The sequence below is a fragment of the Octodon degus genome, unplaced genomic scaffold (assembly GCF_000260255.1).
Source record: "Octodon degus isolate 3935 unplaced genomic scaffold, OctDeg1.0 scaffold00354, whole genome shotgun sequence".
Classification (NCBI taxonomy): Eukaryota; Metazoa; Chordata; class Mammalia; order Rodentia; family Octodontidae; genus Octodon; species Octodon degus.
In genome coordinates, this window is record NW_004524930.1 from 806257 (window position 1) to 825724 (window position 19468).

The window sequence follows — 19468 nt, forward strand, 5'->3', positions numbered from 1 at the left end:
TAATTTCTGTTTTCTTGCATATACTTAAGCATGACCTATGGACCAGTATGTGGTCTATTTTAGAAAATGACCCATGTGCTGCTCAGAAAAATGTGTATTCAGTTGTGTTTGGGTGGAACACTCTGTATATGCCCACCAATTCCACATGTTTCAACCTCTGGTTCAGTTCTTTTATTTCTTTGCTAAGTTTTTGTTTGGTTGACCTATCTTTTGGAGATAAGGGTGTGTTAATGTCTCCTGTTAAAATTGTGATATTGGATATTAGATTTTTCATGTCCATTAAGATTTGCTTTATATAGTCGGGTGCTCCCGTGTTTGGTGCATATACATTTATGAGTGTTACCTCTTCCTCTTGAATTTTTCACCTTACCTGTATATAGTGGCCTGCTTTATTTCACTTGATCATTGTTGGTTTGAAGTTGAGACAGTCTGCAAATAAGATTGTTACCCCCATAGTCCGCTTTTTCAAAGAATGAAATTGGTAAACCTTTATGCATGCTTACAGTAAAAGGAAACAAATATTCAAATTCACTAAATGAGGAATGAAAAGGATGGAAACACTACAACCAATATAGAAATTCAGAAGATCCTTGCTGAAAGCCAGAACCCAAAATTGGTTTGACCTTGCTGAAGAACAGTCTGATAGCGAAGTAAAATGCAGTACTGTGCACAAAATTAATGGCTCAACCATGGCTCAGCTAGCATTCCAACCTCCTGACCCCAGATTTCGTTTCATTCCATCCTCACTCTACCATGATCCCCTCTATGAACTATGGACCTCCAAGTTTAGTACCCAGATAGGGACAGGAGGCGTTCATTGAGTCAGAGAATGGAACCCCAGCAGCAGAGAGGCTTCATGAGTTAGTGAGTAAAAGGGGAAATTTTCACCAGAAATAAAATGGGACACACAGTCTCAGGAATGGGTGCTCTCTGCAGACATCATCAGGACTATTCTTAAGTCCCGGGGGATCCACCATGACCTCCCTGAAAATTTCTCCCTATCTTCTCTTATGAAATGCTGCCCATGGTTTCCAGAGGAAGGCACACTTGATGAAGTAATCTGGGATAAAAGTAGAAAGGCTCTTAAGGATTATTATAATCTTCATAGACCCAAATGGATGCCTATAGATACTTTCACTTTGTGATAAGCTATATGTGGTGCCCTGCAATTAGCCCTGGAGGCTCAGGTCTTGGAAAAGTGCATGTATGGAATGTGTGATGCTAGCGTAACACCCAGTTTCAAAATTCCACCGCTTTGGCACCTCCCCTGGAAGAAAAACTCCTTCTACTAGAAAATTCTTTCATTGATTTAAATACCAGCTCCAAATCCGAGGAAGAGCCTCCCAAGGACAAAGCTCAACAATTAGAAGAGGAGGTTGCTTAGTTTGGGGAACATTATGATATGCTATTCCCGGCATTCCAACAGGACAGTCAGATTTCCACCAAGCCTGATCCTATCTTAGATCCTTCCTCTTTTCCTAACCTCCGTCACCTTCTGCAACTGATGCAGCAGCTTTGTGACCCAAAGGTGACTCAGAAACAAAAGACCCAAAGGAGAAGTTTGAAAAGTAGTTTTTGGACAGTGTTAAACCATCTGAGTAAGGGAGATTTTCTGCCATTCCTGGTCATTTGTCCTTGGGGGCAGCCCACATCTTGGGATCAGACCCCCCTCTTCAGGGGAGACCCCTTCATTAGTTCAGTCAGACCCTCTATGGGTCCCTCTCCCCTTGGAATTAAAAGGGTATTTTTAGGTGCTTGCCCATTAGGGACAACCTTTTTCTTCCCCCTGTACAATATTCAGCTTTTGAGTTGGCCATAAAGGAAGCTCATAATAAGGCAGATTACTCAGAACCTATGACATTCCCTATCATTTCTCATGTGCACGGACATCCTCCTTACCAAGCATTAAATATTAAGTTAATCAAAGTGCTAAAGGAAACCTGAAAATTGTATGACACCACTGAACATACACCATGGAGTTACTGGATCAAATTACCATACCTTGGATGGTGCCATATGACTGGGTGATAGTTTTTGTCTCTTACACTCCTTCACCATCCCTCCCAAAAAGTATTAAAATTTTTCTTAAGGCACCTGGGATTTTTCGCAAAAGTACACACCAATTTCAGACACTCTGTGGTCTTTACAGATATCATCCCAAAACAGCACACTGCTGGTGAAAAAAATGATTGTTATTAGCGATTCCTGGATCGAGATTTGTCCCAAAGTGAGAAACCAGGAGAATAAAGAGACTGAGTTTTCAGGTTAGCAGAGAGGGTAGCAAGGAAAGTAAGGAACACAGGACTGACAGACACAGGCAGAAGAGACAAAGAAGGGGAGAGGTGGTCTCTGAGAAGATAATCTCTTTTAAGGTCTTTATCCATATTAGACGACCATCATAATAATTCAACAATTCATGCAAGGTCCAAAATTTATCACTAAGATTTATAATAATGGAGATATTTTAAAAGATTACTTAAAATTCTTTTAATTCCTTGTAAGTCTGGTTGCTTATTTTATAGTCCTAAATTAAAATTGGTATAAAGAAAAGCTTTGATATTTTCCAAACAAATATAGAGATTTGGAGCACAATATAAAAGTCATGAGTATACGCATTCACTTGAATTTTAACATCCCAATTAAATAAAAGTAGTGGTGGCCTCCAAAAGGGGGATACAATTTATAACTTCATATTTGAGTCAAATTGTGAAACCAAGACATATGGTGCCTAAAACCGTTCAAATCAAACATTCATTATTTTCAGACTTTATTTGGTAGTATTAATTGATTCCATCTAGATTTGAGGCTATTTTTCCTGGTGTTATTGACTATTGGATTCTACAAATAAGTTTAATTTATTTTCTTCACTGATAGATCAGATTAGTTTCAGTGAAAAATATCTAGCTTTCACTTCCAAAATATAGAATACAGGGTTCTTACTGTAAGGTCAAGATTCTATTAAACCAAAATAAGTGTCAATTACCCAATCATCATTTCTCAATATATATTAATAAATTTTTAAATTCTTATAAAAGATAAGAATACAATAACAGGGATACAAACAGGTAAGAGAAGAAAAAGGAAGGGTCCTTTGGATGGACGGGACTCAATCCACTACTAACCAGGAGCAAGAGGTATGCTTGTATTTTTCCAGAGAATGCTAAACGACCTATTTGGATACCAGAACATACTGTCAAGCTGCACCATGTCGCCGGATCTGAAGAAAAAGTTAACAATGCCTAGGCTAAATACACCCCAGGCACTAAAAAAGGAGTTGGCCAAATGGAAATCTAAGGTGTTAATAGATGATAAAATATGTAAAAATAATTGAGTGAAATTTTATTGGTATTAGAAAAATATATAAAAAAACAAAATAAGCATATTTATTATACATAAAAGATTGTATCCCTTCCAGATTTTTCTACTGAGAACTCTGACAATTGACAAAAAACAAATTCTGACTAGTCTACTTACAATTATAAATTTCTAAAAATTGTAATATATTTACTATAACTTAATTTGGCCAGTGATATATTTGGGAACACTATTAATTTGATAAGGATGTTTGTGTGTTCTGTGTATTCATTTATGTGTTTGTGTGTCTTTCAGTGAACAACTGTTCCTCATTTTTCATTTTTAATTTTCTAAATATAATTTGAGGGTCTAAACCCAGGCACGCAGCATAACTCAGACACTCTTCCATGCACTAAGGACCCCCTCACTACTCCACAGCGCACCCCCACACACCCACTAAATGAGAACTTCAGCCACATTCTCAGGAGTCCCACATCCAACCCTAGCCCAGACCCAGTGAGTGAGTGGGACAGCTACCCCTCTCTCCTACTTCTTCTTGTCTCCTTAAGACTCAGCTAAGGCATAGCATACAGGCATGGGGTGAAACTCTGTACCTGTACTCCCTGCAGAAAGAGTAGGGGAGAGAATCACATAGCTAGTCCATGAGCACAACATCTTGCCAGGGGAGTACAACAGGTTCGATCCCAAGGGCTGCAGCAGGAAGGAATTGAGCACAGCAGCCAGATCCAAACCAGGAACAATTAGAGCAATTAAAACTTTGTAGATTTGTATCTGAATTTCAGTATGTGCTAAGGTTATGACTGCACCAAAGCTCTAAAATGAAGGTCAAAAGAGATCGCTATAAAAAATGAAAATGATAAGGAGCAATATGCATTCTCAGACCCCAAGCCCACCAAAAAAAAGTGCAGAGCACACTAGCACAGAACAAATTGAGAATCACACAGCTGAAATCAATGAATCAATAGTGTCTGAAAAAAAGAAACAACTGCAGAAAGGTATAGAGTAGATCAGATCGAAAACAAAAAAAGCAATCTCTGAATTAATAGTATCTAAAGTAAAGAATCAAATACAGAAACACAAAGAGGAAACACAATGCCCACCCAGACCAAGTGCAGAGAACACTAGCTCAGCTGAAATGTATAAAATAATAGCATCAGAAGTATATAAGCAACAACAGAAAGATATAGAGGAACTCAGAGCACAATTAATTTCTGAAATAAAAAAGGAAATATCTGAAATCACAGCTTCTGAAGTAAAGAATAAAATGAAGAAACATATGGAAGAAACCCAATTGAAAACCTTTGCAGAGATGAGCAAAGTGAAATTAATAGGTATCAATGAGGAAGAAGGAGCCAATACAAATGATATTTTTTAAAAAACATGGGCAGAAGTAATAGCAGAAAACTTCCAAATATGAGGAAACACACTGAAAAGCAGGTAAACAAAGCATACAGAACGCAAAGTAACCTGAACCCACTTAAAAACACACCAAGACACATAATAGTCAAGATCCCACAAATCCAGCACAAGAATAATATACGGAGAGCCAATAGAGAAAAGAATCAGATCACATTCAAAGGAAAACCCATCAGAATTATGGCCAACTTCTCTTCACAAACCATAAAGGCAAAAAGAGAATGGAGCAGAGTACTTCAAGTACACTTTGAAAACAAATTTCAGCCCAGACTACTGTACCCTGCAAAACTCTCTTTCAAGTTTGATGGAGAAGTGAAATACTTCCATGACAAAGAACAACTAAAGAATTTCATGATGACAAAGCCAAACCTCCACAGGCTCCTGAATGATGTTCTAGAGAGGGACCAAAATAATCAGAACTCCACTAACAGAAAAGAAGCAAAGAACTAAACAGGGAAAACAATAAAACGCAGGAGAAAAAAGGATAAACAACAGCAGTAAATAACATGTCAATAGCAAGACAATACATCTCAATTACAGCCATCAATGGAAATGGATTCAATTCACCAATTAAGACAAATAGACTGGCACAGTGGATTAAGAAGCAAAATCCAGCAATATGCTGCATACAAGAAACACATTTAACTCATGAAGACATTCATACATAGGCTGAAAGTCAAAGGATGGAAAACAATACTACATGTTCCAGCACCTCAGAAAAAACCAGAGGTAGCAATTCCATTCTCAGACAGTCTCAACTTCAAACCAAGAATTATCAAGTGACATAAAGAAGGCCACTATATACTGGTTAGGGGAAAAATAAAAGAAGAAGAGGTAACACTCATAAATATGTATGCACCAAACACTAGAGCACCCAACTATATAAAAACAAACCTTAATGGACATGAAAAATATAAAATCCAATACCACAATCTTAACAGGAGAACTTAACACCCCCTTATCCCAAAAAGATAGGTCAACTAGACAAAAAATTATCAAAGAAGCAACAGAATTGAATCAGAGCTTGGAATAAATGGACGTAGTGGACATATACAGGGAGTTCCACCTGAACACAGTTAAATATATATTTTTCTCAGCTGCACATGGGTCATTTTCTAAAATAGGCCACATACTAATCCATAGGTCATGATTAAGAATATGCAGGAAAACAGAAGATGTCTCATGTATATTATCTGACCACAGTGCAATGAAACTGGAAATAAATGACAAAAGAAACCAGAAAAAACGCTAAAGAAATAGAAACTAACCAACACCCTACCCAGAAATCAATGGGTCACAGATGAAATTAAACAAGAAATTCAACAATATTTACAATTCAATGAAAATTCAAGCACAACTTATTGGAATTCATGGGACGCAATTAAAACAGTTCTAAGAGGGAATTTTATAGCTCTAAAATCACACATTAGGAAAATAGAATGAGAACAAATAAACACCCTAATATTACAACTTCAACAACTGGAAAAAGAAGAGTGAACCAAACTCAGAGCCCAAAGACAGAAAGAAATCATAAAGATTAGAGCAGAAATTAATTCAATTGAGAGAAAGAAAACAATTCAAAGAATTAAGAAAGCAAAAGGCTTGCACTTTGGAAGATTAAATAAAATCGATAAGCCCCTAACTAACCTCATCAAAAAGAGGAAACAGAAAATTCAAAAGGCGATAAACAAAGAAAAGGGTGTAATGACCAGAGACTCAGTGGAAATTCAGAAAATTACCAATAGCTACTTTGAGAGTCTTTCCTCTCACAGAATAGAAGACAAAATGTACAGATTCCCAGAAAGGTACACATTACCAAAACTGAATCAAACAGATATAACCACTCTCAATAGCCTAATACCAGCCAATGAAAAACAAGATGTAATTTTAAAAATCTAGCGACAAAAAAAGTCTATGTCCTGATGGATTCACAGCTGAATTCTAAAGAAATTTACAGAAGATATAGTCCTTGTACTCTTCAAACTCTTCAATGCAATGGAAAATGAAGTAATCCTCACAAAGTTATCCTGGAGGCAACTATTATACTGACACCAAAAGCAGGAATTAACGCAACCAAAAAAGATTACTACAGGCCAAACTCCCTCATGAATATAGCTGCAAAAATCCTCAATAAAATCCTAACAAATAAAATAAAGCAACTCAACAAGAAGATCATACACCATGACCAGGTAGGATTCATCCCAAGGATGCAAGGATGGTTCAATACTTGAAAATCTATAAATATAGTACACTATATCAATAGAGTGAAAACTAAAAACCACGTGATCATCTCCATTGTTACAGAAAAGCCTTTTGACAAAGTCCAACACTCATTCATGTTCAAAGTCCTAAAGAAAATTGGAATAGATGGCCTCTATTTCAATCTGATAAAAGTCATTTATGAAAACCCAACAGCTAACATAATTCTAAATGGGGGAATACTGAAATATTTTACTCTTAGATCTAGCACAAGACAAGGATGTCCTCTATCACTACTCCTATTCAATATAGTTCTGGAATCATTAGCTAGACAAGAGAGATAAATAAAAGGAATAAGAATAGGTAAAGAAGAAGTTAAATTCTCATTACTTGCAGATGACGTGACACTTCACTTGGAAGACCCAAAAAAAACTTCACCAAGAGGTTGCTAGAATTAATATACAAATTCAGTAGCATAGCAGGATACAAAGTCAATACTCAAAATTCAATAGCATTCCTCTACAAAGATAACAAACATACTGAGAGAGAAATTATAGAAACAATACCTTTTACAATACCACCAAGGCAAATGAAATACCTTGGAATTCATTTAATTAAAGAAGTCAAAGATCTTTTCAAGGAAAAGTACAGTACTCTTAAAAAAGAGATAGTAGAGGATTGCAGAAAATGGAAAGACATTCCCTGATCCTGGATAGGGAGAACTAACATTGTGAAGATGGCCATGCTGCCAAAATTGCTGTATAGATTTAATGCAATCCCTATCAAACTACCACCAACATAACTCACAGATCTAGAGAAATCATTCTATAATTTATGTGGAACCAGAAAAGAATTTGAATAGCAAAGGCAATACTGGGCAACAAAGACAAGGCAGGAGGCATTACAATTCCTCACTTGAATTTATACTACAAGGCTACTGTAATAAAATCAGTATGTTACTGGAAAGGAGATAGACCTGAGGATCAATGTAATAGGCTAGAAGACACAGAAGCATCTATGAACACTCTCAGCTACCTTATCTTTAACAAAGGGACCAAATATGCTCACTGAAAGAAAGATAACATCTTGAACAAATGGTGCAGGAAAAACTGGCTCTCTATGTGCCAAAAATTAAAATTCACCCACGTCTATCACCATGCACTAAGTTAAAGTCAAAATGAATTAAAGGTCTATACATTGAAACAGAATTCCTAAATCTCCTGAAACAGAAAGTAGGAGGAACTCTTGAAGACATAGGGTAGGCAAAGAGTTCATGAACAAAAATCAAATCGCACGGGTAACACTTGAAAGAATTAACAACTGGGACGTCCTCTTATTGACAAGTTTTTGCATATCAAAAGAAATTACCAACAAAGAGAAAAGACAACCCACAAATTTGCAAAAAAATCTTCAAAAATAAGTACTCAGGGAGAGATTTGCTCACTAGAATTTAGAAAGATCTAAGAAACACTAGAGTCCCCCAAATAATTTTTTTTGCTTCAAAGTGCTTTTTATTTTATTCTTTCTTGGGGGTAGGACAGTTTCAACAATTAACACATTGCATAATCTCTTCCTAGTGGTTTTTTGCTGTACAAGATACAGACATGATATCCTATTTACAATCACCATTAGAACAAATCACTCTATTCATTAAGAGAATGTAACTATATATCTATACTAATGATTTTCAGTACACAGATACAAGATAGACATTCATCTGTATCTCCTTTTTTGTTTAGTTCCACCATTTGAATATTATAGGTGTGTTAACTCAGCAAAATATTCTAAAAGAGACCAGTAGTCCATAATAGTATTGGGTCTTCCGCTTCACTGGCAATGTCAGAAATTGTTGACCTGAGTCCCCTACAGCTCAACCTAACACCATGGGTTTACTTCTTATACTTCATTTTTATACTCTTCTGCTGGATGGTTAAGACCAAGATAAAGCAAGACCTATGCAAAAAGAGTTGTAGCTTTTGGGTCTGAGAAGGTCAGTGAAATCCCCTCAGGATTTATCCTGAGATCCTGTACCTCAGATTGTAGATCCTTTGTCAGTGTCAGCCATGCGGATGAGTCACAGCCATTGTCTGGCCAATGAGGAGAACCCCAAAATTTAAAGACCCAATCCAGAAATGGGCATCTGAGATGAACATGCACTTCTCAGGGGATGAAATTGAAGAAGTGAATCAATACATGAAAAAATATTCCACATCACCAACCATCCGTGAAATGCAAATTAAAACAACATTGAGATATCATCTTACCCCAGAAAGAATGGCTATCATAAAGAAATCAACCAACCACAAATGTTGGAGAAGCTCTGGGGAAAAGGGAACCCTTCTCCACTGCTGGTGGGAATGTAGACTCATGCAACCCTTATGGAAATCAGTGTGGAGACTCTGAAAAAAAACTAGGACTGGAAATCCTATTCAAGCCAGCTGTCCCACTACTGGGAATATCCCTGGAGGAAATGAAAACGTCATATCATAGTGATATATATGTACCTATGTTTATAGCAGCACAATCTGTGATAGCCAAATCTTGTAAGCAACTAAGATGCTTAGTACCTGAGGAATGAATGAAAAAATGTGGTGTTTTTGTACAATGGAGTATTATTCAGCTACAAAGAATGATAAACTTGAAGCCTTTATTTATAAGTGAGTGCCACTTGAAGATTTACTCATAAGTGAAATAATCCATACCCATGTATGTATATATTGTATAGTCTCCCTAGTATAAGAACTCAAAGAATAAAAATAGAAAGGCATAACACAATTAAAAGGAAAATGAGAACTTGAGGATTAGACAATGAAGAGATGGCAAGGAGAGAACCTAGGAAACATGACAGGGGCAAAGTCATACATTTATATGCACAAGATGGATAAGGATATGAACCTGAAAATCTTCAGCATTTTGTTGAAGCTAACAGTTAATTAGTAGGATTCTCACCCTGACTAACTATATATGCTGGTACCTGTGAACTAAGCAACTGCATGGAAGATAGCAATGTGTAATGGTAGGGTCACGCTTGGAATACCTGTCATTCTGGTGTTCTAATTATGTACTGCTAGTCATGACATAGTAATCACTGTCATAATGTCTCTCAAGTAAATGTTTGGTTTTTTTTAAAAAAAGTGTAATAAACGAAAACAAGAGACATAAAAAAGTCACAAGACTGTCCTGCTACAAGGCCATACATTGTTATATTTTTAAATTTGTGTGTAAAATATATGTAAATACTTATTCTTATTTCTTATATTTTTCATTTTTCCAATCCTTTTTCTTTATATGCTGGAGGGACTCAGAGTTTAACATATCAATACTAGATGGAAAATACCTGTTCCATGTTATATCTAAGATACTTGATATCCAGACAGATAGTGAGTTTAAGCTCAACTGCCTATGTTGGAGGGTAATAATAATAAGCCTCCCTTCTGGAGGGTTAACCAGCTATGTTTGCTGACCAAAAGTTAGAGAAAAAGAAGGGCTGCAATATAGCCAAAATTTTAGCCCTAGCCTTTCAAGGTCAGTGAGGACTCAGGACATAGGAGAACCTATACTGTAACATCATGTAACTCAGTTGTGTCCTAAGTTTTCTGATCAAGGAGATTATGAGGCCACAGAGGAAAATTAATGATGATATAGTGTGCCTAAGCAGAGTCACACGGAAAGAAAGCATTCTCTCAGGCTTTCACAGAGATCAAATTGGTCAAGCAATGGCTGCGACTCATCCACACGGCTGACACTGACAAAGGATCTGCAAACTTCCACACAGGGTATCAGGGTCAATCCTGAGGGGATTTGACTGACCCTGTCAGACACAAAAGTTACATTTCCTGTTATATTGGTCTTGCCTTATGTTGGTCTTAACCCTCCAGCAGAAAATTATGAAAATGAATTATAAATATTAAAGCCTTATTAATATGCTGAGCTATAAAAAGCTCAAGTCAACAACTTCAGACATTGCTAGTCTTATGGAAAACCCACTACTATTATGGACTACTGGACTATATTGGGATATTTTGCTGAATTCATGCACCTACGATATTAAAATGATAATGGAATGCCCTTCTCTGACAAAACTAACCAAAAAAGAGGGATAGAAATGAAAGACCATTTTGTAGAAAGACCATTTTGTATTTGCATACTCAAAATAGTTAGGATAAATATACAGCTCAATTCTCTTAATTCAATGAATAGAGAGGTTCATTCTAATAGTGTTTGATACAGGATATCATGTCTGGATCTTGTACAATGAATAACCACTGAGACAACAACATCAATAAGGTATTAATTATTGAAAATGTACTAGTTTTTGGTTGTGAAACTGTCGTATTGCTATTTGTTTTTCAATAAAATTATTTTTAAAAAATCACATGAACTATGGAAGTTCTAAATTGTGTATTTCCTTCTTTGAAGCATATTAACTCCTTGAGGAGTTTGCATTAACTCAGCTAAGGATAGGTGTAAGTCTGTAGAGGACTGGATTGCAGCTAGTCTAGAATCCCCATCCTGTAGAGAAGAATGGCAAGTACAGGAAGCAATGCATTCAGTAATGTGAGGCTGTAATTAAATTTCTCTTCTCTTCAGCCTCCAAAGTTTGTGAAGGAGCAGCCTCAGGCTCTGAGGTAGTGAGTACCTTAGGGTGCTTGAGGTGCCCGGCCTTTCTGTGGCTCACATCTACATTTTGACACTAAATGAGGATTATTCTTTAACAAAAATATGAACACAAGGCATTTCTGACCATTTTCCTCCTTTTCTGGAATATATTTGTAGTTTTCATAATTAATATTTTCATCTGAATTTTATTTTGTCTCTCCATATTCACTCTAAATGACTAAAAGCAAACATCTTTCAGTGACTCTGCCTGAGTGTCCCGTGCCAATATAGAAAATAGCTTGGGCATTTCCTGCCTGCCTCAAATTGATTTCAATACCCTCAAAGGTGAACCATAAGTATATTCTACTCCAGGGTGGGTGGATGTCATTGGAGAGGTTGGAAGTAAATTTTGACCAGTGTATCCACCCTTGAACTGGCACATGCTTTCATCCTCCCAGAAAGCTCACAAACTGTGTACTCTCTCCTATTGTACATGGATAAGCATAAGTTGCAACCAGTATGGTGACGTGAATGCCTAAAGAAGAAAGCATAACTTTGTAATAATCCACTGCATATAGAAAAGTTGAGATAGAATTAGAGCATTTTCCAGGCTACAAATGATATCACCTTTAGAGATAGAGCAATTGACTGGAGATATTGTGCCCCATGCACTATGGGAAGGAAATCTCCAGCCACTTGTCTTCTCTATTTCATCACCTAGGTAACCTGTTTTAACAACATAATAAGGCTTTTATTGAAATTTTTAAGCTCACAGGTTATAATTACATACATCAGCTAGCAATCATATTTTAAATGATGGTAAAAGCACATTAGATAAGGCTGACAAAATTCTTTTTTACTTTTAGCTAACATAAGACAGGCACAAGTGTAAATCATTCCCCTGATAGATGTCTTAAAATGTAAATTGTTGCAAGCTTCCTCAGACTAATTTCTAAAGTGGGGGTGTGTAAATAAGTGGTTCCACTGAAAACCTTGGGGAAAATTTCTAGTTTATTAGCAGAGAGAAGAATAATAGATAAGTGGAAATTTTCTTCTCTGGTCAAGAGACAGTTGCCACTGAGAAACAATAGAGTATCCAACAGAGAATAGCGCTGACGATGACTACTCATTGTTTTCAGCTTGTTGATCCACACAACCAGAGATCAGTCTCCAGAAAGGAATCAAGCTATCTCTCTTGTCAACATTCCGTCACTCACTGGCTCTGAGCACATGCTGGGGAAACCTGTCCTCTGCTTCATAGAGTCTCAGCTGCTCTAAGAGCATTTAACTAGCTGGCAGGGTAATCACTATTGGTCAAAGTTCTACAAAACATAGGTAAAAGCCTAAACAAGATCGCCTAGCACTTTACAAGTTTATAGTGAAGGTTTTAAAGTCCATAACTTATTATCAAAGTATTTTTCTTATACACCTAGGCCTAGGAGAAGAGGAAAGTTCAGAGATCCTCCCTTCGACTAAATGTGTTTAGTCCCATAAATGTGCTGTTTTTGGAAATAGCTCCTTGTAGTGTGACCCAGAAATCTGGTCTTACCACTGTGTATCTGTTTTGGCCTCCCAAAGAAAACCTTCCCAGAATAAGCTGGGACATAAATTTTATTTGTAGTCTCCTGGTGGGTGTTATTCTGTTTGGCTCATCTGACCCAGTGTCTGGGTATGTATCCTTCTACAATGACTTCCCTGTCTTCAGCATCAAAAAAATGCTCATTTTCTATGGACATCACTTAGCTGGAACTGTCTAGAATTTTTTTCTAATTTTGCATGGCTCTAGAAAGAAAAGTACAAAGAGGTAGGAAAAATTAGGAGGGAGATCAAAGAAATGACAGTGAACAGAGCAAGCTTGATGTATTCTCTAGAGTATAGAGGAAGATCACAGCCAGTCTATACACAAAGAATAATAAAAAAAAAACACCAGCCTAATGTTATTTTTAAATGGTGCTTAGATTTCCATGTTTTATTATAGACATGGATGTCTTCTAAATCTGAGCTAGACTTTTTTTATTATTTTGTATTCTCTTTACATAATCAAAGAATGTTTAAAATATACAATCCTTTCTAATACTAAACTGGCAATAGTTGAACATAATTTAATATATGACCTAGAAATATAAGACTACCAAAAAAGGCACAGCACAGCGGGGATCAAACCCTGGTCCCTGCCTCTGCCTAAGCAGGTGCTTTAAACCTCCGAGCTATCTGGTTGGCCCTTCTGTCTTTGTATCCCATTTGTTTTTTTATTTTGTTTTTGTTTTTACTCTTTAGAATAAAACCAATATTTTTTTAAAAAAGAATAGCTAGCATACAGTGATCTAACCTATTTCATTTCTTATTTTGATATAGAAAAGATATTGTCCTTAATAGTTGAGGAAGAATTCTTATGCTTTTTGAGATTATGCTTCTAGATTCATAAGTATCTTTTAAAATACTAGTTACTAAGATGATGTCATTTTGCAATTTATAGGGACAAAGATCACTGAAAAATTTATACATTGCAATGACATTAATCATAGAATCTTACAACTGGAACATGTCCAAGACTGATACCTGCTTAAATAAATTCACTGAGGCTTTCCACAAGTTTTAAAAGAACATCACTATGTAATGATACTAGTGAGATCTATCACATAACTATGGTCAGGAAAATGTCAGGGAAAAAAATCATTTCAAAAACCTTGTGAGACACTTGGCTATCAGAAATAAAATTGCCCAGTTATTTCACTTCTATAAGAATAAGTTTTACACTTATCTTCCCATTTTGTCAGATTTATTTTTCCTGTTATCTAATAATCACTTGGCATCTTAGTGTGGGATTCTAATTATGCTTAAAAATATATTTAGGTGTGGTATACAGTAATTTATCTATTCATTTTTTCATTCAGTAGCATCGTGATTAATCTTGATTTTCAGTTTGATTGTCTTGAGAAACCTTTAGGAGGTGAGAAAAGCACAGGCTATGGAATGCTTGGCTCAGTCATAACAGCAGAACCCAGGGACTCTGTCTGGCCCCTTGCTCTTTGGCTCAGTCTCTCTGCTTCAGCCACAGTGAGTTGGGCAGCTTTCTTCTGCTAAGCTCTTTTGTTACGATGTTTGCGTCATGGAACTAGACAGCCCTGTACTGAAACTGTGAATGAAAATAAGTCTTTCTTTTTTAAAACTGTGTGTCAGGTAGTTTATCCCAGTGATAGAAGGTGAATGAAACAGAAAAGTGTGTTTTGTACCATTGACAGAAAGATGACTGACAAACACATGTATTTTGTTCCACATTCTATGCTATTACTTGGAGATGTTCTAGTTAATAAAACAAAAACATCAGAATGTAGTCCTACCTAAACTGGCTTTCTAGAATCACAAAATAAAAGGAAAAATAACAAAAATTTACATTCTGTGATAACTGTTAATAAGACAAGGCCTTGGACAGAAAAAAAGAGTAAGATAGTCTGCATAAGGGAATTATACAGGTCTTCTCTAAAAATGATGCCTAATCAGAAAGCAAACAATGAGATGTTTCTGTGGGGAGCACTGTACATCCAGGAAGACATCCCCTGGGTGATCGCAAGACAGTTGCAAACACATGGGTAACTGTGAAGGTCATTACCTTGAATGAACTCACCTAGGTACTACCATAAAAAACATACTGTGTGTCTCACGTGTAGAGTCACAAAAAAAAAGCACAGAGAAAAAGAATATTATGGTGACTACCAGAGGAATGGGAGAAGGAGATGGAGTGATAGAGGACAAATGGTACAAATTTTCCATGATGCAAGAAATGAGGCATTGATAATTCAGCATTAACACTACAGTTGTAGATATTGCGTAGTGTATTGGAAACTTTCTAAGAGAATAGATTTCCAGCCTTCTTATAAAAGCCAAGAAGAAAGATAACTGTGTAGATAATGGATACATTAAATTGCTCACCTGTAGTAATCACTTCACTTTGTACATTAAAGCATCATTCTGCATGAACTTTATAAAATAAAGACAGAAATACTATTTGAAAAGAGAGTCTACAAAGCAAATGAAGATTTTTTTTAAATGTAGGATATCTATGAATGAACATCTTAAATTACCATAGCTATACATATACATATACACAAGACAGCTAAAATGATTGTACTACTAATTTCTATGGATTTATTGAAAGGAAAAGTTAATACTCAATTTTTGATTCATTTGTCATACTTATATCTGGTAATCTGAACAACTACTTTGAAGACATCAATATGTAACATAACAATCATTGTTAAATTCCTATTACCTTATTTTTCTTTTTTTGTTGTATTCATTTTTTTCATTTGTGCATTTGATACAGGGTCTCACTACACAGAGAGGACTCATGGTAATCCTCCTGTTTTCAGCCTCCCAAGCACTGGGATTACAGGCCTGTGCCACCACGCCCAAACTCTGTCACCGGCTCAGTCCTCCCTGGGGTAGGGCCAGTAGGACTGGGTATCAAACCCTGGTCCCTGCCCTTCCTAAAGCAGACACTTAGTCCACATCTCGCTGGCCCTCCTTTCTTTTTCAAAATCTGTATTGTTTCTAATTTACTTTATTATTTTTTATTCTCTTTAGAACAAATTACATGCTATGCTATGCTGGTCCTAAAAAGTAAGGTCACTTCTAAATATTTATGCTTCTACTTCAGAAATAATCATGATTAGTGGAACAGAAGGAACATCATAAAATTTAAATAAGAATTTGCATAACTGTCTGCGGCAACAGTACTTTTCTACTCTCCAGCTTTCTCATGGTCCTTTATATTTGCCATTCTTCCTGTATGTGGAAAAAGAAACATGGCATTCACAATTTACATAGAAATAATTCCTGGTGACATGAACAAATTCTATGTGGAGACATGATCACCAGCTGCAATGAAGGCCAGAAGTGTGTAGCTGCCCAAAACCTCAAAAGTGCTCCTTGACCCTGCCACTCAATTTCAATGTATTGATCCATTTGCTATCATGGAAGCCACTTAGGAACACATAAGGGGCTTGGATTCTCCTAACCCAAAACATATTTGCAAGTCTATGAATTGGAAATTAGTGATTTGAGGGTGTGTTCTTTTTGTGTTCAAAGAGTCTGAATGTCTCTGAGGTGAGAGAAGCAGGAAGGCTTCAGTTTTACAGCTGCTCAGACTCTCAGTCCCAGAAGAGTTGGGAATTCCTGTCATCATGTTGATCTTCAGCAAGTTTTTCCTGGCAATACGGTGATTTAACTCTTCCACAGTTTCTGTGGTCCATATAACTGCACCTAGGAAACCCTGTGTGCTTAAACTAGCTACACAGGATTTGGTACCATCAGCTAAAGACCCTGGTTGTTATACTAAACTAACCTAAAAGTTTCCACTAAAATGTATTACCAAGAAAAGAGATTCATCAATTTCAGAAAGATTCCAGTTAGCAGGACCACCTTTTAAATATGAATTTAGACTTCAGAGTGGTAAGATAACATAGTGACTATTTAATCACTACATATATATTCATCATTTACTCTGTGCTACAGTCTGTCCAGGTTCTGCAAAGGCAGCTGTGAAAAAATTAGACATTGCCTCCATTTTCAATGGATTGTCTAGTTGAAAGAGATAAAAATTGAATGCAGAAAATAACATAGTGCTAAGGCTATCAAGAAAATTGTTCAGAGTCATAAAGTACTTCTATCTTTTTTAATTTTCTGAGGAAACTACTGATGCTCATTATAAACGTACTAATTTGCATTCTCAACAACAGTATAGAAGGCTTCTATTTTTCTACACCCTTACCAGCATTTACTACTTTTTGTATTATGTCTGTTTGTTTGTTTGTTTGTTTGTTCACAGAACTGAAGATTGAACTCAGGCCCTTGCACTTGCCAGGCAAGCGCTTATTCTGAGGCATCTCCCTGCCCCCTTCTTTTAGCATTCTTGATGATAGCCATTTTTATTGGAGAAGGAATCTCAGATTTGTCCTTGTCATCATTTCCCTATGAATAAAAGTGTTGAACATTTTTTCATATACTCATTAGTCGTTTTAATTTCTTGAGAATTCTGTGTTCAACCAATTTAGCTTCAAGAAAAAAATATCATGCCATAAGGGTTTGGTGGAGCTAAACTGATGAATTCAAGGTGCCAGGGAGCAGGGTAGGAAAACAGCACCAGAGAGGAATGGACATGGTGCAGTAGATAGAGCCAAGCTCGCACCTTCAGACCTTACTTAGACACACACAAGAGCAGGCTCTCCTAATCAAATGGGAACTTCTTAATGCAAAGAAGTTGACATAGCAGGATTAATAGGCACATTCCAAAGGATTAAAGTTAGCTTATTGTAAATATATGCACATACTCAGATTCAGTCATAAAAATTTACAAAATGTAACATATAAAAGCCTAGGTGCACATCAATGAATGAATGGATAAAGAAATTGTTGTCTATACACACAATGGAATAGTACTCAGGGACAAAAAGAGATGAAAACCTGTCCCTTGCAACAATACCAATGGACCTGCAGATCACAGAAAAATAATTATCATATGATCACACTGACATGTGGAATCTGCAATGTTTGATCCCCATTTCATTTTGAACTTTTCCTTAAACTGATTTTCACCACAGAGACATGCATATTTTCTAGTTAACTGCTCACATTTAAGCTTATCCAGCCTGCATTAATTTGGGGTGATTTACTGTCAGATTTCAGCACTTTCTTCACCATCTCCTAAGATAATATCTACATGTATTTCAGTTGCAAATATAAATCACAGTTCTTTTAATAAGTCAAACAAATGATACACTGGTGAAGAAGAGAGATAAGTTGCAGACTATGACATTTATTACACATCCAATGAATGGCAAGCATAATCCTGTATATTTTGAAAACAACCTCTTTTACACTTCAATTAAATAACCTTATGAAATTTATACTGCATTTTCATTGTGTATGCAAACTCAGATCCTGAGATATTGTGAAATTCATACTATGTTAAATAACCTAGCAAAATGAAATGGAATACTATAACTATTGACCACAATTTCTGAGTATTTCCACATCATTCAAACTTCTAATGGGAATCAAGGGGCCAAAGAATGACTCTAAAATTCAATAATGTTCTTTGCTAAATTTCATAGAAAGAGTCATGTTTCATGATATCTATTATGCAGAAAGATATTTATTTTCCCCTAATCATGCAGTCAGTTTGGAAAGGCCTACAGCAGTCTTCATGCAGAAATAATGATCATCTCCTAGTGCTAGAAGAACTATGGGGCAAAAGTTGGGGTAGCACTACTAGATGATTTTCCCATCAACTGATGAATGGATAAAAAGATGTGGTATTTTTGCACAATGGATTTTTACTCAGCTATAAATAAGATAAACTAGAGACATATATAAGTAAGTGGCTACAACTAGAGAGCATGCTACATATGTAAACATTATACTGTCTCCCTGGTGTAAGAACCTGAAAGAGTAAAGAGGATGTAAAAGGTAAAATGGATACTGTAAAAGGGAAGGAACATGGAGTACATGTACGCTATATATTGAAATTAGTCTATAAAAGTGAAACATTCAGACAAAACAGAACTACACCTAATTTCTGTGTTCTGTGTGGAAAATAGTCCTATCTGAGTGGTCAGAGGAAGGAAAAACTGGGACAAGGGAAAGGAGAAAAGGAAGGGAAAAAGAAATATATATGCATATGCGTGGGGTGGCATGGATAACTGCACTGCTCATTTCTACTATTCTATTGAAAGGATAAGTTAATGTTCAAATATTATTTCTCTCTCCTTTTTAATATTTTCTAATTCTTGACCAAACTTACAGGCTTATATCTGGTTATGTGAACAACTAATTTGAAGACAATATGCGGTGCAACAAACATTGTTGAAATCCTATCATTCTGTTTAATGAAATTCTGGATCATTTCTAATGATTTTTATTCCTATTTTTGTATTCTCTT